Here is a 27735-nt window from a genome sequence, read left to right on the forward strand (position 1 = left end):
ACCATGCAGACAGAACTATCCAGTGGACAGTGGGAGATGTAGAACTAAAACTGACCAAAGCCCTGGGTGTTAGTGTTCTCATGCTCACAGTTGAGAGATGAAGCCATGAGAATAGAAAAGCATGCAGGGAAAGCAGAGCAGAAGTTCAGGGATTAAACTTTGTTTATTAAAATTTGTTTAATTTATTTAAAGAAGAAATAATGTCACAAAATGTGGGAAGAACACCTAGTGGGTATGGTGTCCCAAAGTAGAGGAAACTTTCAGTGGTGAGGTCAACAAAATCTAATACCACATAACAATTCAGGAAGATGCAACCCGAGGTTTAGCAGTTTAGGTAAAGAAAGAAGCAAAAATAATTGTTGCAGTTAGGATATTCTCAGTAGCAAGTTGTAAAAAACTGACCTAGTTGGCTGACTCAAAAAATATATTTATTCTCCCAGATAACAAGAAGTTCTGGGAAGAGAAGTCACAGGCTATAAGCTACAGACGCTCAATACCATCATCAAAGTCCCAATTTCTTTCTATTACTCTGCTCTATCATCTTCAAGCTAGTCATAGGATGGCTGCTGTAGCACTAGGCATCTCATTTGAATATGGTAATATTCAGAGAGGGAAAGAGAGTGTATCTTTTTATTTTTTATTTTATTTTTTTAAAGATTTTATTTATTTATTCATGAGAGACACACACACACAGAGAGAGAGAGGCAGAGACATAGGCAGAGGGAGAAGCAGGCTCTCTGTGGAGAGCCCAATGTGGGACTCGATCCCAGGGCCCCAGGATCATGACCTGAGCCGAAGGTAGATGCTCAACCACTGAGCCACCCATGTGTCCTGAGAGTGTATCTTTTTAAAAGATTTAGACCTTTCCTTGTGTGTTATTGGCCAGAAGAAGGTCACATGCCCACTGGCAAGAGGAATAGGACCTCAAGATTGGCTCAAACTGAACTGGCAATAGGGTCAATTTCCCTGAGTATAATGCCTCCCATAAACATGAATGAATGAGTAGTTTTTAATATGTGGCTTTCCTCTAAAGAGACGTTATGGGAACAGTCAAAATGCCCTTGAGTTTTTCACTGTATGATTACTAGATGAGCAGGATCAGGTATTACTTTCTTTAAGTACTCCTCTTGTTTTGTGGGGATGGTGGTCAAAGTGAGATGTGCCTGTCCAGCAGAGAATTCTGCTCTCCAGTCAGTCCTATAAAACAGAGTTTCAGAACTGTCTTCTTGGGCTGTTGAAAATTAGACTCAAGAGGACTTTACCTGTTCAGAAATATAAAATTTGATCCTTGACCTTGACTGTTTGATTTTCTTCCTATCTATAAATTCTCTCCCAAGTTTCTTGGGTGGAGATGTGGGTTATAGTGATAGGAATCTCACATGGTGTGAGCATAAATTTCATTTATGTCATATTTTTTACTCAAAAATTTGGGAAGCATTTGGAATCTTTTGTAAAAACTTTTCTAACCACAACAGTAACAATGAAAAAGTCCTAATCATTGGGCTGAAGACATTGTATAGACTTATGTCGTGGCCTTGGACTTACGTGGTGGCCAGAACATCAAAATGCATCCACTTGTATACATGTCCCCTTCTAATTGTTTCTTGCTTCAATCAGTTATGTTGTTTTCTTTTTAGGGAACTAATGCAGCATAGTTCAGAAATTTCAGATGTATGCAGCTGGGATAACTGTAGTGAGTATGACCTCAGGATACTCTGCTCATGTATGACTTGGTGATTGAATATATACAGTGGAATTAGCATGAGGATTTGAACCTTCTCATTATTCTTCAGAGACATGTTTATAGAATTGTCATGCTGTCCTTGGCATGATTATGTTTGGTGGTTCAGCAATAATTAAGAATTAAGATATGTAAACATAGATCTGAGTTACGCAATCAAAAAGGGAATCAGTTTACCAAGTAAATGAGCAGAAAAGAAAAAAAAAAGTAAAATGAACAGAGAAGGACTCAGAGCATCTGGCATTTCTTTTAAGCCTTGTACTTGATTTCCTGTAGGTCTATATTGGTTTCTGGAGATTCTTGCCATCCAGACTAGGTTTATTTGTGAGAATAATAAAAACTCTAGAGATTTTCAAGGGTGTAGGTAGGAGTTACGGGATTCATATAATGGAAGACGTTTCAAGATGGTGAGATGAGCTTGTGCTGCACAATCTTTTATGCGATAGCCCTAGAAATGATAGAAAAATAAACAAATAAACCAATCAGTAAATACATATACTTGCAAATATAAATGGAAACTCTTGAAAAACCAGAAGCCGTGAGAAATTTCCTAAAGATGAAAGTTAGATATTTTCAAGTTAAGGAGGAAAAGCACAGCCCAGTCCACTTGTGGGAAAACATTACTGTGAAAGACAGAAGAAGATCAAGAGTGACCATGCTGAATGAGATAAAAGGTAGAAGCTATAAGCACCAAGAGGCTCAGGGACAAATGACAGGGTGATTAGTTGGGTATTTTAGGGCTAAGTCCCTGGAGTACTTCTCTATCTTGGGCCAGGCAGAAACATTGGGCAATCATGCTGCTCTAGGTACCTGCAGTGGGTATGGGGGCTTATCTTTCAGCAATAGGGTCCTGAGGGGTAGATGATACTCTGAAAAGAATACTGGAAAGGCCAGCCTCTGAAGCATGACTCAGAGGAATGCTCCATTCCTCACCAAATATTATTGCTTGTTTTTAAATGAGAAATTACTCCAAGAGGAGTAAGAGTTTCAGTAATTAAATACAACCAATATCTAAGTGGATGATTAGTCATTATATTAGCCAAGTTTCTTTTATTGAGTGAAATACAACTAATTAGTTTAGGCCAAGAAGAGCTAATTCCTGGTCAATGTACATGTCTTGAGGGAAGACAAAGTCTTAAGGATGACTAGAGCCTGGAGCTCTAATATCCCAGGACGTTCTCCTTTCTCCTTGCAGTTTCTCTTTCAATAACCTCATGTCCTGCACACTCTAGGCAAAGGCAAGGAAAATTTAAGTCCAGAATTCTGTTATGTCTAAAATATTCATGTTCTCTCTCTCATAGAGGAATGCTTTGCTTATAAAGACCTCTGTTATTGGGTGTGAAATCATTAATTATTGAGTTCCGTATGTTCTGCTAAATGTGCCATTTCCACCAAATGGTAGGGGGAGGCTATAATAAATGACTTTCAGGATGAGACTACAGATGAGTGCAGAGGAAGGTAGTATTTATTGAGCATCTACTATATGCTGGGCACTGTCATATTAGACATAGGTGACATATCTAGACTTCACAACAATCTGTAGCATAGATATCTATGTTTAGTAGATGGGAAATCTGACCGAAAGAGATGAAGTAACTTGCCCCAAATCATACAACCAATAAGAAACAACTGGGTTTTAAACCAAGGTTGATTTTGTTCCAAGGATTAAGCTCTCAACCACAAAGTTAAGACATGCAAATATAGGTTTTCGCTGAAGTCTTATGACATTGCTGTGTGGCAAACCCATCTCCACCATTTTTAAGTCTTATCACTATCAGACTTCATATTTTAGTTCAGATGGTGTTGCATTAACGAGGATAGCATGTTTCCCACAAGAGCTTGGAAATACACAATAAAATTGCTATTCTTGTTCAACAGGATTTTTAAAAAGATGTTTTACCATATTTTCAATACCTTTAAAATCAAGGTGGAGAAACAAAACTGAAATTGGTTTTGGGTTGTTTTCAAAGGCTCATTGCTATCATCCTTGCTAGATAAGTTAAGGGAATTTGTACTTTGAGATTTTAGACTTCTTCTCACTGTAGGAGCCCAGGGCAGGCTGCCCCTAAGTGTGTCACAATAGCATATTGACTAGTTTGAATTAAAGTCACTCGGGAAACAGCTAGTGCAAGGACACTAGGAAAGTCTGTTGTCTTAGTTATTAATATTGCATTTTATTTATTAATTTTTCTACCTACTTACCTTTTCTGTCTACTGGTAGACAGGCATGACAGAGTGACATTGAGCCATTTGGTGAGAGTTGTGTTTTCTTTTTTTCACATCTTTTAATAATTCCAATTGTATCAAGTAGAATCATATTCATTTAAATCACCTCCCGTGCAAAATAATCTTGTGTATTTCTGGTAGTACAGGTTTCACATTTTTTGGAAATGCCACCAGAATTTCTCAGTGGGAACTAAGGAATGCAGGCTAAAATACAATTTGATATGTTATCTCATTATTTAAAACAGTTGCAAAAATCCCAGACTGCAGAGGTTGGGTTAACGAAAAGCAAATATGTGAAATCTCGGAAAATATTATTCTTTCCACAATTTTGAAAGTCTGGATTCCTTTTCATTTAGCCAGCAACTTCCTTTTCTAGAGAAAATGGCCAGTGAAGCCAAAGTCAGATAAATGTAGTTTAAGTCCAATTAGGCAATTTTCTGTATTAGAAATTGAAAACTTGGCGATTTTAGGGCATTAATTCCTTCAAAAGTTTAGCTTAAAACTCCTGATTTCTAAAACAAATTAAATGAGATTAATGCATTCTTAGGAAAATAATGTAGCTCTCAATAGAAGACAAATTTACACTATAATTTCTCAAGGGAAAAGGCTTTTTAAAATTTTAGAAGCAAAAGAGAAGGAAGTGTTGAATTCTGTGGAAAAGGCTGTAGATCCCTAAAATCACTTTTGTGTCATATGGTGGCTAAAAACTAAATTGGAATCGTATTTTAAGTGAAAACATTCCTACAATAATGCTTTCCAGAAAGGTTACTCAAAAAAGCCAGCTTCCTTTGACTCCAATGCTAGTTGAATAGTGTTTCACTAATTATGAAGAAAGGGTCCCACCCTTCTCCTGAAGTGCCACCGGCTTCCTCTCCTCCCTGGGGATTTTACTCTGGGTTGAGAAAGAAGGTTCAGGTTATAAATCTCTGCACACTGGAGGTGCATGGACACAGCAATGAGCAAGCTTCCACTGGGGCCAAGAAGGGAATGTGAAGTGGAAGTGTCATTTGTCCCCAGGACTCCAGCTTTCGGAGCTTCCAGCCTTCAGTGTTACTCTCTGTGTTTCACTCTGATGGCCAATGGCACATTCTCCACTACAGTCTGAATAGAACCAGACTCACTGATATTAAAGGTTGGGTCTTGGGCTGGCTGAGGAGTGCATCTCATCCAGAGAGACCACTCTATGGAAACTTGAGTTTTTTTTCTGATTGTGTTCTAGAAACAATGATGCATGGCATCATATGAGGAGCAGAGCCTCCCGTTTTCCCCGACCATCCTGCTTTTATTGGGTTATGTTGGTTCTCATTACATCTCTTGGAGAACTATTGAGGTGGGTCATGTTTGACAGTCAGAACAGGTCTGGTGGGTGATACCAGGGATGATCAATACTCACAACACACTTTCCCACCCCAACACACACATGTGCAGGGGCCTCTTAGCAGAGAGGAATTAAGTAAGCAGGTTGTGCGACTTTGACCCTTGTGGTCTGGGCTGAGACCTGCTCCCAAAATTGAACAGAATTGTATTCAAATCCAGGACTTCAGGATGATCTGTACAGAACACCCCATAATCCTGACTGTACTAAGTGGATTCCAGAAGTCCAGAACACCTTTGGCTTAGAGCAAATACACCATCTCCTGAGGAAAACCATTTCCCCTCTTGTTAGTAAAAACAAACAAACAAACAAACAAACAAACAAAAAACAAGTTATTAGCTCCCATTTGTATTCTTTTTTTTTAAAAAAAAAAGATAATAAAGGGGAAAAGTCCTGAGAGCCTGCATTCAACTTCCTTCTCTCCATCCTTCCAACCCCATCCCTTCTGAGAAATACTTGGAAACTTTCTAATTTACTTCGCAGTCCCAGAATCAAGCAGCCTAGTGCCTCAGACAGAGGTCCACGATGAGTGAGGGAGAGCTCCCATCTCTTGTGTTTCCTCTTGGCTTTTTATTAAACTCTCATCAGTGTGAGTGATTTCAGCGTGTCTCTTCATCAGCAGCCAGCACCGACAGACAGAGATCCAGGGCACCAGCTGGGGACATGTGTACGTATAAAATCTCAGCGGCGAGTACATGCCCAGGAAAAACATGCAAACCAGCCCTTACGTCTAAGAATCGGCGGTGCTTTCTAAGTTCTTGGTGATCTGTGTGCTAAGTCACATTTTCATTTTTGTTGCCGGCTCCACTTTGCAACCTTGCTCTTGCTGGGAGCTCCTGGAGAGAGCACAGGTTCAATCTCAATCTCTCTCTCTTTCTTTCTCTCTCTCTCTCCCCCCACCCCCACCCCCAGACCCCAGCTTCCCCTCTCTGGGAATTTTTCTCTGCTTCTCAGCAGGTGGGCTAGGAAGACACCAGCGAATAACTTCTTGGAGTTAAATAGTTAGCCGGAGCAGCCGCAGTGACCTCAGCTCAGCGGCCCGCAGATAAAGTCTGCCCTCGGTTTCTGAGAAACGTCTCAAGTTCTTTTGGCAGCCCCGGGCTTCTCCGGAATCGGGGCTAAGCCAACAGGCAGCTGGAGCGGCTCCGGAGGCTCACATGAAACCCCGGGAGCAGTTTAAAGCCCCAGCCCCTTGGGGAGTCCGGCCAAGGTCAAGGGGCAGCAGCGGCTATAAAGGGCTGCGGCTGGGCACCACCTGCGCGGCGCGGCGCGACCGGCTCCCCGCGCTCCCTCCGGGCGGCCTCGCCGGCCCTCTGCAGAGCTGGGGGGTTGGCCTCTGGGGGCTCTGGGTGTCCCCGACGCCGGGGAAGTTGGGTGAGTGTGAGGTGCGGGGGGGCCTTGCGGCTCGAGGTGGGCGGAGGAGCGCGCAGAGGGCAGGTGTGCCAGCGCGAGCGAGGCTGCGCCCTCCCTGCAGGTGGTTTTGCACCTGTGGGATGCCCTAAAATCCCCTGCTCCAAGGAACCGCGCAAATAAATGGTTGAGAGAGGTTTCTAAAGGCTAGACTTTGAGAATTGCCAAGGACCTTAGAGCAGTGCTATTCGGACGTGTGGTGCAAGGACCTGCGGCATCCCCATCCCCTGGAGCTTTGTTAGAAATGCAAATTCGAAGGCCCCAAGCCAGACCTGCTGAACCACAATCTCCCGGTATGGGGCCCGGGAATGTATGTTTTCATAAGCCCTCCAGGAGTCCGCTGCAGCTAAAGTTTGCTTACCTATGACTTTGAGGTCATGTTGTCTAAGACTTGCACCCCTCACTCCAGGCAGAAACTCCCAGGTCACCAGGAAGGGGTGCATAGAGGAGAAGCCATAAGGCATTAGATACTGGGATATATTCAGGTATAATAAGAACTTTGAAACATTCATGGCTTGTCGCAATTGCTGTTCAGTGTCCGACTGTGAACTGTGATCTTTGATTTCCTGGAAACAGCACTCAGGGCTTTAAAGGAACTTTACCTTGTCTCTACTCTGTGCAAGGCCCCAAGCAAGGTTCTTTCAAAGTGAAGGAGGAAGTTGTGTATTAAAATCTCCAAACTGGTGGCATATTTTTCCTTTAACCAGGATCTTTGTAATATGGTGTAGCGTTTCATACCCCCCACATTTATCTTGGTTTTTGGTATTTAAGTGCTCCTTCTGGAGTTAATTTTTGTTATTGCTTTTAACCTAGAATGCCAGATTAGGTATTTTGAAAGAGATTTCCTTTATAAGTTCTGAGCAAAAATGCTTAAAAACTCTAAAAATCTTTAAGACATATATTTTTATGTTCGTATTGAAGTCTACTTGATACATTTTACAAGTAGAATATTTAGGGATCCTGAGATTTCTTATGAATCAAATAGAGTTAGACTTAATATTTAAGTCTAACTCTACCATCTCCAAGGTTCTGAACCATTCCTGCAGATTCCTTCATCACTACTGGGAACCTCATTCATGAAATAGTCGATGATGAAGGTTGTATGAATGGTTTGCTGTTAGTTTTGTCTTTTGGTGGCTAACTTAAATATTAAGTCTAACTCTACTACTGAGTCATTCTGAGACTCTTGAGTGAATTTCTGTGGATATTTCTCAGTTTTCCCCTCTTGTCAATGTGTGGATGCAGGAGGTATGCTTTTGATGTGGCACCTGGCAGCATTATTCCAAAGTATCTCCCCAGAGTTCCCTACCTGCTGTATGGTTACAATGTTGAATCTTTATTAATATGTTAAAGTAGACAAAATACTTAACACAGTGATCATAGTTAATTATGTATGCATGTTTTAAGTTAAAACACCCGAGAAGCTTGCTCACAGATTTCAAAGGCTAACTTCTGTTTTGAAAACAATTTTGGAAATGTCAGTTAAAATTACAAGTTATTGGTAAGAATGCCATATGCCTGTGAAAATAAAGCTAGCCACTGTAAATATTCCTCTTCCTGAATCATGGCTGCACACAGAACTTGCTTATAAGAATTCAAAGAGCATACTCAGTATCCTTTTATAATGGAGTATAAGGTTTGCAACATAAGTCTTATTTTTGTCATATTTTATATTGTTATTTCCCTCCTTCAAATCACCTTCCAAAAGAGAAGAATTTTTAACCCTGGAGCATTTATCTGGATCCCTCTAGCTCTGAGAGTGGGGGACAGGAATTTACTTGAGGTGTGTACTTTTCACGGCATTGCAGTTTGCTTTGAGAATGCCGTCAATCTCCTAGGATCTCAGATCCAGGTCCTCTCTGGGCAGGTGCAGAGAAGGTGATGGGCACTGGGCAAAGCTGGGACCTAGGATACAAACAAGATGCATACCTACCTTATGAGGAAGCACTAGCCAGTGGGGCATTGGCAGTTGCCCTGTGGTCCTGCCCTTGATTCTTCTGACCTGCTCGGATTCTAATCCTTCAAGCCAGTTTTGGGGGCATACTGTAATTCAAGACTTGGTCTCTGAAAAGCCATTGCAAATTCTACTTTCTTTGATGGACGCAAGTGACACGTTGAGACATCTCCCTTAGCATGGTTGGAAGATAATAAAGGACATAAAGAGAACAGAATAGTGGGATGAGAACTTTAGGAAAACAGTGTTGTGCAGTGGAAGGAACATCATCTTTGCTGTTGGTGAGACTGCATGTTTTGGGCCAATCTGTACTCCCTCACCGAGCCTATTTCCTTATCAATAGTAGGGTATAATCATCATGCAAAAAGACCTACTCTTCTTCTGGTTCATCCACCTTCAGTGTTTATTTCATGGGCTAATATTAGCTACAAAGGAGGTTTGGAAATGTGGTTTTATAGCTGAGCACCCCTATCCATCAGTATAAGGGTTCTATTGATAAAGAGGGAATATTGGATAATGAATAGGCAACTAGAGTTTCTGAAAAATGAATGCAGGACCAGATTGGTTCTTTAGAGATTGTAAAGTGCCAATGGTTGTGGTGGATAGTGGTGTGTACATGTGTATGCATTAAAGAATAGAAGGTGGTAGAGGAAATGTGATAATAACAAGTTTCTAGGCTGCTGGATGGCTTGAGGGTGTTCAAGTTAAGCAGACAGGTCCCTGAAATAGAAGTGCTCTGGCTGTGAAAATGTGCTAATAACCGTATCTCTACCTAGGTCTTTTTTTTTTTTTTAAGATTTTATGTATTTGAGAGAGAGAGAGAGCAAGAGAAAGTGTGTACGAGTGAGAGAGCACAAGCAGGGGGGCAGGACAGAGGGAAAGGGAGAAGCAGACTTCCCGCTGAGCAGGGAAATCCTGATGCTGGACTCCATCCTAGGACCCTGGGATCATGATCTGAGCCTAAGGTAGATGCTTAACTGTTTAACTGATTGAATCACCTGGGTGCCCTCTATCTAGGTCTTTTTTGTTTGTTTTTTGTTTTTTGTTTTTAATAATAAATTTATTTTTTTATTGGTGTTCAATTTGCCTACAGAATAACACCCAGTGCTCATCCTGTCAAGTGCCCCCCCTCAGTGTCCGTCACCCATTCACCCCCACCCCCTGCCCTCCTCCCCTTCCACCACCCCTAGTTCGTTTCCCAGAGTTAGGAGTCTTCATGTTCTGTCTCCCTTTCTGATATTTCCTACCCATTTCTTCTCCCTTCCCTTCTATTCCCTTTCACTATTATTTATATTCCCCAAATGAATGAGACCATATAATGTTTGTCCTTCTCCGATTGACTTATTTCACTCAGCATAATACCCTCCAGTTCCATCCACATTGAAACAAATGGTGGGTATTTGTCGTTTCTAATGGCTGAGTAATATCTAGGTCTTGAAGCAATTTACATAAATGGCTATATTTAAATCAACACAGTAATCCTGAGGGGTAAAAAAGTAGATATGTTTATTACCACTTCATTGATAGGAACGTTGAGGCTTAGATTTATTAAACCCTTGTGTATAAGCATATGCTCAGTTAGCACAGAGCTACTGTAAACCTCAGCTTTTCTGGCACCCAGCTGATCTCCTTATCAGGAGGGGTCAGGTTGTAAAAGAAATGAGAGAATGAAGATAACCTTGCATACTTCATTTTTACGATTGCAATAAGGTAAGAAAAAAATTTGGAAAGAGGGAGATAACATAATGAAATTTTGTAATTTAATAATTAAATTGTAATGATGTAATGATTTAAGAGCCTATATACCTGGGTTCAAATCAGCATTTAATCACTTGCGAGCTGTGTAAACTTGGGTGAGACACTTAACACCACTATTTTCTTCTATCTTATGTGGTAATAGTAGTACTCATTGCATAGAGATCTTATAAAGATAAATAACTAAAAATAGTGATTGATACATAATAAGAAATAAGTGCTTGCTGTTTTAAATAGACCATAACTAAGAGAAAAAATTGGAAATCAATTGAGTTAATTGAAATAGCTGACTACAAGATAAATTTAGGGAAAAAACCAATAGTTTTTCTATAAACAGTAATAAGCAGCTAAGAATATAATGAAGAAAATGTCTATTCTAAATAAAAATAAACTACAGAATGAGGACTATGAATGTGAAATGTGTGTGACCAACTACTGTTGGCTTCTTGCTGCCTGAACTTTACCCTCTACCCTTGCCCCAAACGCACATTTAGAGAGATGCACAGAAAACCCAAAGCACCAGTATGGGTTTTATGCAAAAATACTTCCAAGAAAAAGGGAAGCCTTTGTTATATGCAAAACAAAGATTAAGAGTTGTTCCAGGAAACAGAAGAAAATTACTCTAAACTCTAAGGCATTAGAGAACACAGGTTTTCTTTGGTTTCTTTTCTTTCTTTTCTTTTTTTTTTTTAAACACAGGTTTTCTAAAGCAAGGGCTCAGAGAAATGCAAGAAGCAATGAAAGACAAAGGCAAGGAAAGCTCAGAAAGAACATAAAACCAAAACCCAAATTAGAAGGTATAAGTCAACCTGGTGGGAAATTAGTTTTACCTTAGAGGACAACTTTGAAAAAAAAATCTCATAGATTGCAGAGGGCAAGGACAAAGAGAGAAAAATGGTTAGACTAACAGTAATGGAAAACAAGTAAGAGAGAAACAGCATCAGACTATGTAGATTTTCTGACCAAAAAAAAAAAAAAGAGGATAAACAGAACTGAAAATAAATATAAAACATGTTGTATTTCTATGAGCTCAAATTATCATTCATTTTAAGATGTATCTTTGATTTAAAAATAGTTTTGGGGCAAATAAAAGGGAAAATAAAACTATATATTAAATGAATGTGTCACAAGAAATTTTTCATTTGAGAAAGACTAAAATGTAAAAAAAATGTATTTTTTATTTGAGAAAATATAGAATTAGATGAAAACTCTTCCAAAGTAAAAGAACATCTGCATTGGCATGTCAAGAGTCTCACCATGTTCCAAAAAATCAAAAAACAAACCCCCCAAACTCAAGTAAGATTAGCATGGTATTATTTAAAGATAAAGAATAAAATATCCAAGCAGAAAAATAAAAAATAAATTAGACTGGCCATATAAATGATCTCAGCAACATCAGATTTCAGAGGAAAATGACTCCGTAATGAGAGCTTAGAGGGAAAATGATGGAATGAGACCAGGGAATTCTATAGTCACCTCAGTGGATGGCTTGTGCTGAATTTTTGTTAGCACTGATTTAGATTGCTCTAGATGGCAAGCTGGAAGGTATCAGAAAGACATTCTCAGTTATGCCAGATGTCAGGACATATAACGTAATCCTTGCTACTCAAGTTTTCTGAGGACTAGCATCTTCTAGGAGGTTGTTAAAAATGCAGAATCTCAGGCCCCATTCCAGAGCTCCTGAATCAGAGCCTACATTTTAACAAGATGCCCAGGTAATTCTTGTGTGCTTTAAAGCTTGAGAAACACTGTCTTCCTCAAGCACTTGCTAAAAGTCTTCTAGCCCAGCGCTTTGTAACTGGCGTGTGTTGTAAGGACTGTGGATCTGCTGAGACATTCATCTCCTTAGCCTGTGGGGTCAAAGACCTTGGGCTGAGGACCTAAAGAACAATGTCATTTCCTTTGTGTACCATGATCTATGGTTGTGGTGTCCAGGATGGTAACCAGTCATCATATGTGGCTGACTCTCGGTTTAGTGTGTTAGCACTCATGATATTAAACTCAACTATCTTTATGACCTGGATTTTATTCTTACGAATTCTATCTACACCATCAATCCTTCAAGACAAAATTTAAAAAAAAATGCTGTTTTTGAATTCCTCACATTTCTTGACCATTTATTAAAGGCAGGATGCCCTTTATGTCAGTTCAAAATTTTAAGAGAAGAAATACTGCCAAGTAATCAATATTTATGCTAAATTATCTTCATCCCATTCATCATAAAGAATATAAAAAGAATGGGGAAAGGGCAGTGTTAAGGACAAGCAGTATCTCCGTTTAACATGTTCTTTCCGAATGTCATCTGCAAACGAGTATTTGCTTCTTGCCGCGTGAATGCAACACAGTGGCCTCAGAAATAACCCAGGAGATGACAGTGCTGAGACTGTTTTTCCTGAACCCGAGTGCCAATTGTTTATAATTTGGCTTCTAAAGTTTTGAGAAAATCATAATAGTTTACAAGTTGGGCATAAAATTTCAGATTTATTTTTGGATCCCCTCAAATTTATGCTGATCACAGCATACTGGTTGGTGGCCTCAGTTTTGACTATATATTAATGGTAAGAATCAAGTTTGCTTTTGGTTAGTGAGCATTATGATTCGTTTATACATAGGAAAGCTCCTGGAAGAATAACCAGCAGCCTGGTATGGGTTTTAGCTGTAGGGAATGGGAATATGTATCTGCTGGTACACTAGGTGGAGGTGTAGTAGCAGTCCGTGCAACTCGGAAGGAGTAGATTGTTATTGACATTGATTAGAATCCAGCTCATTGGATTTAATATAATGCAGATCAAGTTGGTTTTATTTCTGTTTTATTCACCCAGAGTCTATAGTTTACATTACTGTTCACTGTATTTATAATGACCTATATCTATCATTATAGTATCACACAGACTAGTCTCACTGCCCTAAAAATACTCTGTGCTTTACCTATTCGTGCCTCCTTCCCCCAACTTCTGGCAACCGCTGATCTTTCTCCAGTCTCCAGATTCTGCTTTTTCTGAATGTTTCTACAGTTGGGGTCATAGAGTACGTAGCCTTTTAGACTGGCTTCATTCACTTAGCAATATGCATCAGACCTTCCTCTGTGTCTTTTCTTTTTTCTTTTCTTTCTTTTTTCTTATCTTTTCTTTTCTTTTTTTTTCTTTTCTTTTCTTTTTTCTTTTCTTTTCTTTCTTTTCCCTCTGTGTCTTTTCATGGCTTGGTAGCTCATTTCTTTTTAGCTCTGAATAATATTATATTGTCCAGCTGTCCCACTGTGTATTTATCCATTCCGCTTGGTGAAAGACATCCTGGCTGCTTCCAGATCCACTTTCAGACAACACTACTTCCTCCCTCCTGTCCCTTGTATCATTGTTATTATTAATTTCACCTATATATAAACTATAATCATCAAGTACATAATTGTTGTCATTATTTTGAACAAAATGTTGTTTCTTAGGCTGATTAAGAATAAGAACAAAGGTTTGTATTTAACTTTACTTGTTCCTTCTCTAATGCTCTTGTATTAACTACATTTTCTTAATTTCTGTGTTTTTGAGGTTCTGGCATCTGGAGTCTTGTTGACTAGGGAGGGACTGCCTCTCTCCATGGTTGACTAATTCCTAGATAGTAAGGGATTCATCCACAAGCCCTTCTCTGATATGTAAACCAATCAAACCTGAGTCCATACCTCCAGCTGACACCTCTTATTGGGCTCTTGAACTCTGGGACATTATCCCCTTTTTCTAACCATTCCAGGATTGTGCTAGACAACTAGAGACCACCCTGCCAGTGCAGAGCCCACTGACATTATTCAACTGTCCAATTCTAAATCCACCTAGCTTGTTGACTTTGTCTCATTCATTTCTTCCCAGGAAAACCACAATGAAGACTCCCACCCAGAGTTCTTTCTCTTTCTCTGCCTGTTCCTCTTGCCTTAGTTCTTCCCTAGCTGGCCCTTTGTGGTGTGTTGTGCCTCCTGTTTCATTTTTGGGTCTGCATGTCTTACTGTACCTGATTAAAATAAATCCTGGGTACCATTAAAACTTGAACCTTTATGTAGATTCGGGTTTCTGACTTCTATTATTTTCCTTCCCTGAAGAACTTCTTTTAACATTTCTTGCATGACAGATCTACTGGTGAAAAATTCTATCCATTTTTGTTGGAGAAAATGTGTATTTTTCCTTCACTCCTGAAGGATAATATCCCAGGATGCACAATTCCAAGGTGATGGTTTTTTCTCTTAATACATTGAATATTCCACTCCACTCACTTCTTGCATGTCTAGCTTCTGAGAAGTCAGATGTAATATTTATCCTTGTTCCTCTACATATAAGATTTTTTTTCTTCTGACTTCTTTCAAGACTTTTGCTTTACTTTTGATTTTCTGTAGTTTGAATATGATATGCCTGGATATAGTTTTTGTTGGTTTTGTTTGTTTTGGCATTTTTCCTGCTTGTTATCTACTGTACTTCCTGTATCTGTGGTCTGGAGTTTACATTAATTTGGGGGAATTCTCAGTCATTATTGTCTCAAATATTTCTTCTGTTCCTTTCTCTCTCTCTTTCCATTCTGGTATTCCAGCTATAAGTATGTTCTACTTTTTGTAGTTGTCCTAAGGTTCTTGCATATACTGTTCCATTTTTTTCAGATTTTTTATTTGTTTTTCAGTTTTTGAAGTTACTATTGACATATCAGCAAGCTTAGAGATTCTTTCCTCATCTGTGTCCTGTCTACTAACAAGCCCACTAAAGGCAATTTTCATTTTTTTTAAGATTTTATTTATTTATTAATGAGAGACACAGAGAGAGGGAGAGGCAGAGACACAGGCAGAGGGAGAAGCAGGCTCCATGCAGGGAGCCCGACGTGGGACTCTATCCAGGGTCTCCAGGATCACACCTTGGGCTGAAGACAGCACTAAACCACTGAGCCACCAGGCTGCCTGCATTTTTCATTTTTGTAACAGTGTTTTTGACCTCTTGCATTTCTTCTTGATTCTAGGAATTTCCATGTCCTGCTTCCATTTCTCATCTATTCTTGCATGCTGTCTACTTTTTCCATTAGAGCCCTTTGCATACTAATCAGTTATTTTAAATTCCTAGTCTGATAATGCCAACAATCCCTGCTGTATCTAAGTCTAGTTATGCTGCTTGATCTGTCTTTTTAAACTGTGTTTTTGCCTTTTAGCATGCCTTACAATATTTTTTGAAAGCTGGTTATGGTGTAGTGGGCAAGAGGGACTGCAATAAATGGTTAGTGATGTGGTGATGAAGTGTGGATGGAAGGGAAGCATTCCATGGTCCTAGGATTAGATCTCTGTCTTTTAGTGAGCCTGAGATCCTGGTCTGGGAACTTCCCATGTACTTCTCAGTTTTTCATCCCCTCTGATGGGACAGGATGGCTACTGGCTACAGGGAGCTGGAGCTAGGTATTTCCCTTCTCCCAGGTTGATTAGGTTCTGGTAAAACCCCAATAGGTTAGACTCTAGTAAAATAGTGTCTCCTGAGGGCAGGTCTTAGTAAAAAGAACAGAACTCTGGAATATTTCAAAATGGTTATTTCCCCCCACCCCTCCTGCTGGAAGCACAGGAGTCTTTCTCGGGTCCTCATTATGAGAATGTGGTAGAGCTACTAGAGGTAAAACTTACAGAAGTGTGAATGCCACCCTAACACTGGACCTTCCCCTGGAATTTTTAACTCTCATATTTGTCCACATTGAGCCTCCAATAATTTGTCAATTATAGTTTAGCTTCTTGTGCCCTGGCACTGATTCCCACAGAGGTATCCAGAGAGATTTCTGTCCATGAGTTTCTGATTTGATCAGTTGTGATTCTCTGTATCCATGTGTCTTTGCCTCTAATGGAGCAGTAGTTTGCCCTCTGACTTCACTTCTCTGATGGATCTAAGAAGAGTTGTTGGTTTTCAGATTGTTCATCTTTTTACTTGTTAAGACACAGTAATGACTTTCAAGCTTCCTATGTGCCAAACTGGAAACTGGAAATCCTGGGACGCTTTTAAGAGAGAAACAGGCTGCTGTTAATCACTATACTGGAACAGCAGTTTTTAATTGGTTCTATTCTAGGAAACTGCATTGCATATTCGTGGATTCTTTCATTCAATTTTTATGTTTGCTTTACTTAGAAAAAAATAATTTTTAATTTAAGAATCAATTAAAAGTGTCCTCATTCCCACATCCTAAAAATAAGTATATTTGACAATGAAAAAAAGTTGAGATCACACTGGACACTCTCAACTTTGCATTTTCCCCCCAACCTACACTTTTAATTAAATTGAGCAAGCATTTACTTGCTTTGCACTGTATTTAGAGAACCTGAAAGTAGACTAAAACAAGATCCTTTCCCTCAAAACTTACACTAAAGATGGATCAATCAAACATGTACACAGAAAAAACAATATGGATAATAAAATACACACATGAGCTATTAAAAACTAGTGGTGTAGCCTGAGTGTTTGATGCAAATGGGAACATGGAAGGTGGATGTAGCCACAGTAGTCAGGGGGTAGGCCAGCCAGGTCTCAAAGTATAGTTGTGATTTGAACTTGTGTATAAGATAAGGGTTATTCAGGCTTGGGACAGAGGAGAAAGAGTGCGGGTGCATGGTGTTTGGTTGGTTCCAGAGAGACTGGGAATTTGAGAGCTCTCCAGAGACTCTGGTTCTGCAAAATCATAGTAAGAAGGAACCATCCTAGAGGGCCCAATTCTGAATTTCCCAGTGGGTCTGGTATCTAAGCATATTCAGATTTGCCAAGTGTAATTTGGTCAAGATTCTTTTGCTTGTGAACTATCAAAGTGTTCAAGCACAAAATGGGATTTGTTAGCTAAAATGCCTAAGGATGTCCCAGGGACATGTCAGACTGATCAGAATGTTCAACTGATGTCATGACAAACATGTCTCTCTTGATCTTGGGGTTCTCCTTTATGGTGGCAAGATGACCCCAGCAACTTATATTCCACCAGTTTATTATCCTTGCAGCAAGAGAGCTTCTTCCTCCCAACAGATCTAGCAAAAGTCCACATATTGGCTGATGTTTATTGGCTCTGATGGTCTAGGTCAGGTGCTCATCTTTGGATCAATCACAGTGATTAGAGCAGTGCTGGCTTAAGTTAAGGTGTTCTTTCCTGGAGTGAGAGCAAGATCATGATTCCAGCAACTACATGGATTGAAAGTAGGGAAAGAGGTTTCTCAGAAGCAGTTGTGAGTGGTGGGCACACCAAATAGACAAATGTCTACTACAGGATACTTTATATATATGATCTCCTATAAATATCTGAACAACATAATGCTACAACCACTATTGATCACAACCTACAGATAAGGTCATTGAAGTACAGACTTTTTTCTCTTTGGGACTGTTCCCCTGTACTCTCTACAGAGAGTTTGCTTAGGCCCTTTAGAATGGACCAATCCAATGGTTCTCAGCCTTGGCTGCACAGGGTGATTTTATTTATTTATTTATTTATTTATTTATTTATTTATTTATTTATAAAAGATTTTCTTTCTTTATTCATAAGAGACACACAGAGGGAGATAGAGACATAGGTAGACGGAGAAGCAGGCTCCCTGTGTTGAGACTGATGTGGGGCTCAATCCCAGGATGCCGGGATCAGGCCCTGAGCCAAAGGCAGATGCTCAGCCATTTAGCCACCCAGGCGCCCCACCGGGTGTGCTTTTAAAAATCCCAGTGCTCTGGCCACATCCCCAACAAATTGAGTCAGAAATTCTGGGAGTGGGACCAGGCTTCAAAATTCCACAGTGGTTGTCTAGTGTGCAGCCATGGCTGAAAACCACCAGCCTGAGGTTGTTTTCTTTTCAGAAAGTTGTAATGAGAACAAAGAGCAGAGCCAAGTTCTATTTTGTCGGCAACAGTACCAATAGTGAGGCACACACTCAAGGAGATCAAACTACCACAGGAAGCAAGCTACTATCCCAGTGGAAATCAGGCATTGAGAATATAGATGGAGATATTACTAGTTTGGGATTTTATGTTTTGAAGGGTATCCATGGTTGAATGTCATTAATTCCTATGTGGATAACAGGCCTTCTGAAGTTTTAGCAGGTGGAAGTCTTCGAAGCATAAGCAAGACATTCTTCTCTCTGGGGATGTTTATTTAAAAGAAATCTGATCTGTAGGTTTTGGATGAGATTGTTGAAAGGTAATTAATAATACTTGAAAACCGAAAATCTTTGATGACTGGGGAGTCTGGTTTAGGAAACTTTGGGATGTACTAATGCGTTTTCTGCTCACATTCTGGCAAGAAGTGTGACTGCTTCATCTGAGAGGCCCAGACCGTGGAAGGATGGACTTGCTTGTTTTCTGTCTTCAGCAGAGCCTTCTTCCTAGAAGAACCGGGTTCTGAATCACAAAAGGAGGGCATTTTATTGCTGAAGTTCAATCCTCTTGTTGTGTATATTAGGGGACCAAGTCTCAGAAAGGAGATCACAGTTATGAATTATGAAAATTTTCACAATTCTTGATCAAACTTGCAGAAGTCATTAGAACATATTAAGTGTTTTTATATGCTTTTGTTGATACTTTTCATAAAATAAAGTTTTATTTTTAAGTTCATTCCTACTCAGTTCTTTATAATTCTGAAATATCATGTTTATTTATTCTTTCAATAAATATATATTTTTAAGATTTGTTCATTTATTTGACAGAGAGAGAGTGCACAAACAGGAGGCAAAGCAGAAGGAGAGGAAGAAGCAGGATCCCCACTTAGCAGGGAGCCTGATGTGGGGCTGGATCCCTGGACCCTGGGATCATGACCTGAGCTGAAGGCAGATGCCTAACTGACTGAACCACCTAGGTGGCCCTCAATAAATATTTACTATACACCAGTGTGTGCCAGGCACTGGAGTAAGTGCCACAAATCATTATTGTATGATGGAGTTTTCAGTGACATTTAAAACCAACGAGTTCTGTTACTTTGGAGTTTAGCATTCGGTGTTTTTATTTTATTTTATCTTATTTTATTTTATTTTATTTTATTTTTATACAACTATTCTGGCTCCCTATGTAGGCTATATATTCTCAGAGGGACTATTTTATGTCTTTTATTCTTTATGTCCACAAGCCTATTAACAGTTCCATTAATTATCTATAAATGGCAGTATTGGATGACTGGGCAAGTGACAGCTGGTAGATTTGTTAATTAAGCTACAGCCCATGTTTCTTATATGCCTTATTTGTCCTGGTTTAAGAAGACAGTGGCATAAACATTTCTGCCTTCAGCTCCTAATCTAATTTGCCCTGATGAAGATGTCCTTAGAATGTTGTTCCCCAAATAAGAAAAAGCTGAGAAACTGTTTCTTTGTACTGGTGCGCTGTGCCACGTAGCTGTGGGATCCTCTGTGTCCTAGGTCCTTGATCTCTCCTCTTGCCCTATGGGCATAAGGTAACCTCTTGGTTTAGAAAGTGCAGCAAGGGGCTCTCTAGTCAAAGTTCCGCTGATGCAAATATTGTGCTGCCACAGTATCCCCGGGGCTTTTCCTTGCCTCCCCTTCCTTCAAGAACAATCAGCAGCTCATAATTGCCAACAGAATAGTCACTCCTAAAATGCTCCTAAGAGCATTTAAAGCCCTCTGCCATCTTGTCACCTCAACCCATCCTTTTTCCTTTAGCCTTGTCTTCCACCCCTCCTCATTCTACACCCTGCACCACAGCCAAAGCAGAAGCTGACAGCTTCCAGGATCCACCTACTGCTTGCAGCTGTCCATGGTCTTTGCTGTTAGGGCTCTGTGGACACCAGAACTGTCTCCTCCTGTTATCTTTGCCTTTTGATATTCTGGGCATCCATCAAGTCTAATCCAAATGCATTTTGTTCAGGCCCTCCTTTGAGATGACAAGTAATTTTGCCCTATTTATAAGTATTTGCATCAGTATTTGCCTTCAGACCTTCCTTCACTTTCTTACTGAGCACTCACTCTGTGCCAAGCACTGTGGATGTAAAGATGTATCAAACATGCTGTGGTCTCAGCTCCAAAGAAGTTTACAGTCTGGAGAGGGAGGCAGATATGTAAGCAGCCAGAATGAAAATTTCAGGAGAGTGAAGATTTTGTCTCTTTTATCCACTACTGAATCCAAACTGCCTACAACAGTGCAGAGAGAACCTAGTTACCACTCAAGAAATGTTTGTTGAGTGAATAATCAGGAGCATATGTAGTTGTAGGTGCATGTGTGTACATATATATATATATATATATATATATATATATATATACATATGCATATATGTGTGTATAGATAAATATATAGAAAGGATAAAATAAAGTCCAATGAGACTGCAGAGGAAGGAAGACTTTGCTGAGTCCGTTTCTAAGTCATGAGTTGGACTTTGCCTGACAAAAATTCTACTCTTGTTTTTAGGCAAGGACTAGGTGTTGACCTTTGTTTTCCCATTTTTCCCACCTTGAGCTTCATGCATCATGGTAACTCAGTAAATGTTGATGGCCCTGAACTGAAGCTGTTTATAGCTAATCTGGAACTCTGAAACCTCGCTTTTCACCTGTTTCTGCCTGACCTATATTAAAGGAAATACTGGTCCTGGCACTGATACCAAATCCCTTCCCTCTCCTGCCATCTGTTTCCTCGATGAGCTGACCCTGGGGACTTGGAAGGCCTTTACTTTTTATAAAAGTGGAACTAGTGCTGTCCACACGGTGTGGCCTCTGCTGTTATGGCAGGTTCCCAGTGACTTGTCTAGAATGGTCCAATAGAGCTTTGGCACACAATTGCTCAGACTGGTGGAATTTGCTTCCTACTCACAGGGTATTACTTTATCAATCTCAGGATACTCCAAACATGGACTTTTGCTCCTAGAAAAGCCTAGAATTGCTGCTGTGTGAGGTTTTTTGAGTAGAAATGGCTGCGTTGATGGAATTTCTAGCACCTTCCAAATAATTAATTCAACAACTATTTCTTGAGGCCTCACTAGAGAGTAGGCAACTGACTTAGGCAAGTGGGATGTTCAATAGTGAGGGATGAAAGGCCAAATCCTATCTTCAGCGAGCTTATAAGTGTTTGTGTATATGCGTGTATGTGTGTGTGTTGGTGAGAAGTGAGGATTAGGAAAAGGAGGTCAGTAACTACAGAATGAGGTGAAATGTGCCAAATGCCAAACAAGAGGATGATCTTGGAAGTTTGAGCAGCTAGAGTGGGGGGCTGTGTGTGTTGATAGATTTGGGGGTGTGGGTGAGAGGGGATATCCTCTCTGCAGAGTGGTGCCATGGAAGAAACAAGAGAAGCATGAAAACCAAGGGAAGCAGAGCCATGTGGCACCCATAAGGTGGGCAAACAGTGGAGGAAAATGAGACTGGGTAATTATGTGACCTCTCTGTCCCTTTGGTGAGCGACACTGGTGTGCCTTCCTGATGCTCCCAGAAATGGCCCAAAGCACCAGGGAGGCTGATACCTAGGCTTTAAGCCTCAGCTTAAAGCCAGCTGTGTGACCTTGCCATGCTATACAACCTCCCTGGGCCTCTGAGCCTCAGCTGGAAGTGATTAGGGCCACCTGTGCAGATTTAGGCCGTTACCACCTGGAGGTTGTGGTTCCTAAAGTATATTCTTCTCCCTCTGCTGGAGCTCCATATCTGGTTCAGAGCCTATTCTTGGCCTGCTTGTGGCACAGATGCCCTGAGTTAGGGATGAATAACCAGGGAGGGTGGAGGACGGCCACCCGGAAGAGGGGAACAGCGTGGAGCACAGAAGGTGAGATGGCCTGAGCTTGCTTTTTTACCATCATTCAGTACGTATTGTTCCTTTGGCTGAAAATGTAGAGAGAGAGAAATGAAGCTTGGTGGTTTCAGAATGCTGTTCGTATTGTGTTTGATTTAGGATTTAGCAGTGCAAACCTCCAATAAACTATTTACATACTTATTTCCAATCCAGCGGGCTCAAGACTGACACCACTGCCTTTCATGTGTTCCTATAACTCACTGCGTAATTGCTGTTTTCTTTCAGTGTCTGAACCTGTCAGGAGGTTGGAAGCTTGCATTGTGCCTTTGCATTTTACTAAATTAAGCTTCTTCGTTTTCTTGCTTCACCAAATCATGTTTAGACCTCATGCCTTCTGTTCTAAAACAGACGGCCTGATAGAAAGTACAGTTTACCTTTCAGAATGGGTGAGATTTGTGGCATGTTATCAAAAGAAGGGAGATGATTATTCATTATTCCATTATTCCTCTCCTATTTTGTCTCCTGGCAATGGTGGAGGAGTCTCATTCCCCACCTCTCTGTGGCTGAACATCCCCATGGGAAATAGCAAAGCCACCTCATTGCTTTCTGGTACTGCGTGTGGGACCTTCTCTTCAGATGTGCCCGATTGGCTATCAAATGCCCCTGTAGTGGGCTTGGCGTATTCTCCAAAGACCATGCTGGCTTGAGTTGCTGTTTACCCTCTGAAAGGCTGAGCATTTGAAAATGTGAGAAGGTACAAGTTGGTTCATGGGGCAGATATTCGAACTTGCAGTTTCTTTGTGCCCTAAGTCTGGTTTGGGGTATAAGTCCTCCAGCATGGCTGATTAACTTCCCCAAGGTATCCTGTTCCTTGTTCCTGCTGCTCTCAGCTTCACAACGCTCAATCACAACATCATGAGATCGGAGATATTTAGAGTTATTGGAACTGTGGAGATGTAAGTCAACCCTCTCAGGTTGATATCTTGGAACCTCTTTATCCTCATTTTCCTGTTTCTCTGCTAGTTTGGACAGGTTGGCAATTTACTGGTGGCTGCTGGCTTCTTTTACCGAATCTAAACAGGAGAGATTGGGGAGTTGAGCCATGGAAGAACCAAGAGCCATAGATTAGATTAGATTATTAGCCAAGGGAATGAAAAATGAGGTTACACGCAAATTAGATTTCTCTCAAGAGCACAAGCAGTATAAAAGATAGACAAATTGGAACAACTTACACTAATGGAAGCAGAAGTAATAGAAAAAGCAAATAAGAAGGTAAAAGGAAAAACATCAGCTAGATGGCCAAATAAGACACCCTTCACTCATATCCCCTTCTCCCTAACAACCATAATTTGGCATCCCTCTCTGAATAAAAGTGTCTTTTTGTGAGAGTACTGGAATCCAGGTAGGAGACCATGAAACCCAAGGTAGTGCAAGATCGAGGAGAGCCGTTTTGAGAAGGCAGGCTCACACCCAGGTACCTGACTTGCTAACTGTGGTCTCTGCCACAGACCCAGAAATAGCTCTGTATCCCTGAGAGTTCAGTTACAGCCTCCTTGGCTTTGGTCCTGTCACTGATACCACATGCAACGGCCCTGGGCACCATGCTCACATGTAGATGCTGAAGCGGCCTGTGAATCAACTCGAGCCCCTCTGGGCCATGGTCCAGGAGCCCCTGGAGGTGATGCCATCAAGATGGCAGCATAGGTTTTCCCAACTTCAGTCCCCTTCTCAAGATGACCAACTAGCTAGCAACTATCCATAGGAAAGACACTGTTGTGAAAATCCCAGAACCCTGGGGGGTTAGGGTGAAGCACCCCCTGGACCACAGAGATTAAGAAAGATGGCTTTAGGAGGTAGGAGGAGCAGTTTCACTTTGATCATGTTGTCACTCCCCCAGGCTAGCACAAGGATCACTGGGGGAATCTGCTGGATTTGACCACTGAGGATCAGACAACAATGGAGAAAGGGGAACATGGCTTAGCACAACTGGCACTCAGGTCTTGTGAGATCACATGTCTGCTTGCTGTTGTACCTGGGTGAGATCCCAGGCCAGTAAGTCAAGCCCATGGTCCTGTCTGGCTAGGGAGTGATTTGAGTTTCTAATCAAGGGGCTGAATAGGACATGGGGCCCTTTCTATAGCCTCACTTAGGCAAGGAAGCAAATTTGCAGCCCCATGCAACTGCCAAGCATAGCCTTCAGCCCCGCCTGACAAGAAGTGCAAAATTCCTGCATCTGTGCAAAATTCCTGCAGCCCTGGTGAGGCGGGGAACCAATCCAGTAGCCTTGCTCAATTGTTGAACATAGTGTCTGGCTTCACATGACCTGGAAGACTGAACAGTGACCCTGGACAGCCTTGGATCACAGCCTCTGGTACTGCCTAGGCAGAGAGCCCAGCCAGTGACTCTGCCCAAATGAGATGCAAAGACTGTGGCTTTAATTTACCAAGGTTCTCAGACAGTGACTCTGCCCAACCTCAAAACACAGTCTCCAGCCCTACCCAACTGCAGGATCCAGTGGCCCTGTCCAGGTAGAGAGCCTGGACAGCAGTGTCACCCAATAGCAGAGTACAGCTGGCAGATTACCTGATTGTGAAGCTCCGCCTGTAGCCCCACACATTTGAGGTACAGCCTGTGCCCCTGCCTGATTGGAGAACAGAGCTTTGTCCAACTATGAAGCTGTCAAAGATTTAAAATAGCCAAAGTAAAACTAATGAATTGCTGAAGTAGTAATTGGTAAAAATTATTGTGCATACAGTTTGCAAACCAGGAGCCCTCAAACCAGAACATGGAATGAATCCTCATATATATTTTAAATATATATATATATTTTAAAGATTTTATTTATCTATTCATGAGAGACAAAGAGACGCAGAGATATAGGCAGAGGGAGAAGCAGGCTCTGGCACAGAGAACTTGATGCAGGACTCAGTCTCAGGACTCAGGGATCGTGGTCTGAGCCAAAGGCAGGTGCTCAATCACTGAGCCACCCAGGCGCCCCTTGGTTATATTGTTATAAGGCAGCTTAGAGAGTGAGAAAACAGTGACTGTTTATTCTTCACAGTAATTGGTTACAATATTCTAATTTTCGGTGGTTACATCATACCAATTTTAAATCACAGTTCAAATTTGCTTGTCATTTCTAGAGGCACAAGCAAGAAATGATCCAGGTCCAGGTAGCCTTGCAGAAGAAGCTAAATGACACTTTGCCTGCATGAGTAAGCTGGTTCAGTCTGCTAAGGGAACTTTCAAGCCTCATCTCTGTCTGTCCTTGATTTTAACAATTCCCTCTGTTCAGGCTTTCTCTCTGCAGGCTGAATGTGTGTCCAAAACATTATAGTGTTATTCTAAGTTCCTGCTGTTGATGTAGTCAGGCCAAAGAATCACATATTCACTATTTTCGTTAGTTGGGTAATCAGGCCAGAGGGCCATGTGATCACTTCTTCATAATTCATGTGGTTATTATTGATTTCATCCAGTTGTCTGACCCTAGTGGATACTCTGGCATATAGAGTGGCTGCTAACAAGCATTGAAAACCTTCGAGAATATACAGTGTACTTGAGAAGTTAATGTGAGAGCAGCCAAGGCTTGAGAAATTCCCTAGAGCACTGATTCTCAGGAGCCAAGATTTAACCAATGAAATAAATCAAATGGGTTATAATCAGATTCAGGCTTTACCTTTCTAAGCCCATGTACAATTTTTTCACAAGTTGTTTACAGAAGTGCAACATGATATATTAGCAAACACACACCAGCTGGGATGGGTGAACTTGAGGATGTCATATTTTAGGAGACTGTGTTGCAGGTGAGCTTTCTCCTAAATTAGGCCTTTCTATGAAGTAAGCAAGCAGTGTTTTAATGAGAGGCATTTCTATGGAAACAAAAGAAAAACAAAGGTTAATAGTTTGAGCAAATTATAAATTCCGTTTTCTGATCTTAGAAGCCAGGTGAGATTTCTAGATGTCAGGTTCTAAGCATCTTTAGATGGAGAAGGCAAGCAGTGGCAAACAGATGGATTTTCTTGGTTTGCAGTGTGAATGTGTCTGGTGACCTTTCTGAGTGGCCCCAGAGCAATAGGCAAAAGAATTATTCACATGCTGAATAGTTGTGGTGAGTCTCTGAGGCTTATATCAAGTCGTTCAGCTTTAGCTTGCATAGCTTTGGGAAAAGGGCAGCTATTAGTTTCACAGTGATTCCAAGGCAAAATAGTGGGAGAAAATGGAAAATGTTAGTTTGGGGAGTTTTAGACAACTATTGGAGGAAATTAGGATACAGGACCCAGTCCAGTGTACAGATAGAAAACAATCTTCAAATACAATTAACAGTATTAGAATCTGGTCTCTATGAAGGTATATTACTGAAATGTAATTTTTTTCCTGTATAATCATTTCCTTTTGCATCAGACAATAATAGAAAGACTAATTTGTTTATATAAATTAAATCTAGTTTTTAAAAACTTGGCTTGATTATTTATGTAAGTGCAATAACCATAATGATTGGCAATATAGGGTCTTTTAGATCTGGAAAACAAAACATTAAAAAACTATGTTTTAAATTAAGTCATAAAAATTATAATCATCCTCATTAGTTCATTTAGTCTTCTGTTTTAATTCATGTTGATCTGGATCTTATGTTGGCAGTTTTAAAAATTTGTCTGTTTTCCATCACGGTTTTAGAAATTCTTAGCCAGTTCAGTGTTATGATCTTAAAGTTATCAGAAACCTGCATTCTAGAGTACTTGTCCATAAATTTCTCTGAAGATGATATATATATCATATATATGATATGTATATATGTATTCATGAGAAAACAAAGAGAGGCAGAGAAATAGGCAGAGAAGCAGGCTCCTTGTGGGGAGGCTGATGCGGGACTCGATCCCAGGACTCCAGGATCACAATCTGAGCCAAAGGTAAACGCTCAACCACTGAGCCACCCAGGTGCCCTTGAAGATGAAATATATTTATAAAAGTCTTTGAGTAAAACAGTAACTATAAATGTCAAAAGGCTTTAAAATGGCCATGGCTAAAGATCAGAGTTCGTTATAATTTAATTGACAGGGAAATTTGTTTATCTGTGATATCCAATATTTTAAGATAATAGTTGGAATTATGGCTGATAACACTGTAATAGGACAAATAAGATTCCCAGGAATTCCATATAATTTCTGGAACATGTATATGAATAACTTCCATATTAATATTCCCTGAAGAAAGTTTAGTGTCACTTGTTATTTGATAATGATTTCCATGAAATTTAAAACATACAAAAGTTATATAGTTTTTTTTTTAAAAAAAGAACAACTTAACTCTTTTTTAGAGAAGATTCAGTGTGCTTAGGAAGTTCAAAGATTTGATAAAGACAAAACATAGAATCTTTGTTTTTTATTCAGAATACATTTATGGTAAAGAAAAACATTTGTTTACAAACCAGAATCTAAGAAAACTGTGTCCTTTTAACAGAAAGAAAAACCGAATTCTGATTTTGCACCAGTATACTTTTGATATTACAATTTTTCTTATTTTCTTTTTAACTTAACTAAATCCATTTTAATCTTAGCTTGGTCACACATAAAATTCCTTTCTCGGAGTATGTAGGTGTCTC

The 27735-nt window shown here is 40.3% G+C and overlaps 1 protein-coding gene across 1 annotated transcript in view; it reads left to right on the forward strand.

Annotated features, from left to right (window-relative positions):
• The first annotated feature begins 6584 nt into the window (after window positions 1-6584).
• Window positions 6585-27735, forward strand: part of COL6A5 (collagen type VI alpha 5 chain) — a 123904-nt gene continuing 102753 nt past the window's right edge. The window contains exon 1 of the mRNA XM_055320882.1: window positions 6585-6716. The gene's annotated coding sequence lies outside the window, so the exon portion shown is untranslated. The remainder of the gene's footprint in view (window positions 6717-27735) is intronic.

Source organism: Nyctereutes procyonoides, unplaced genomic scaffold, assembly GCF_905146905.1.
Source record: "Nyctereutes procyonoides isolate TBG_1078 unplaced genomic scaffold, NYPRO_anot_genome, whole genome shotgun sequence".
In the NCBI taxonomy this organism is placed as follows: Eukaryota; Metazoa; Chordata; class Mammalia; order Carnivora; family Canidae; genus Nyctereutes; species Nyctereutes procyonoides.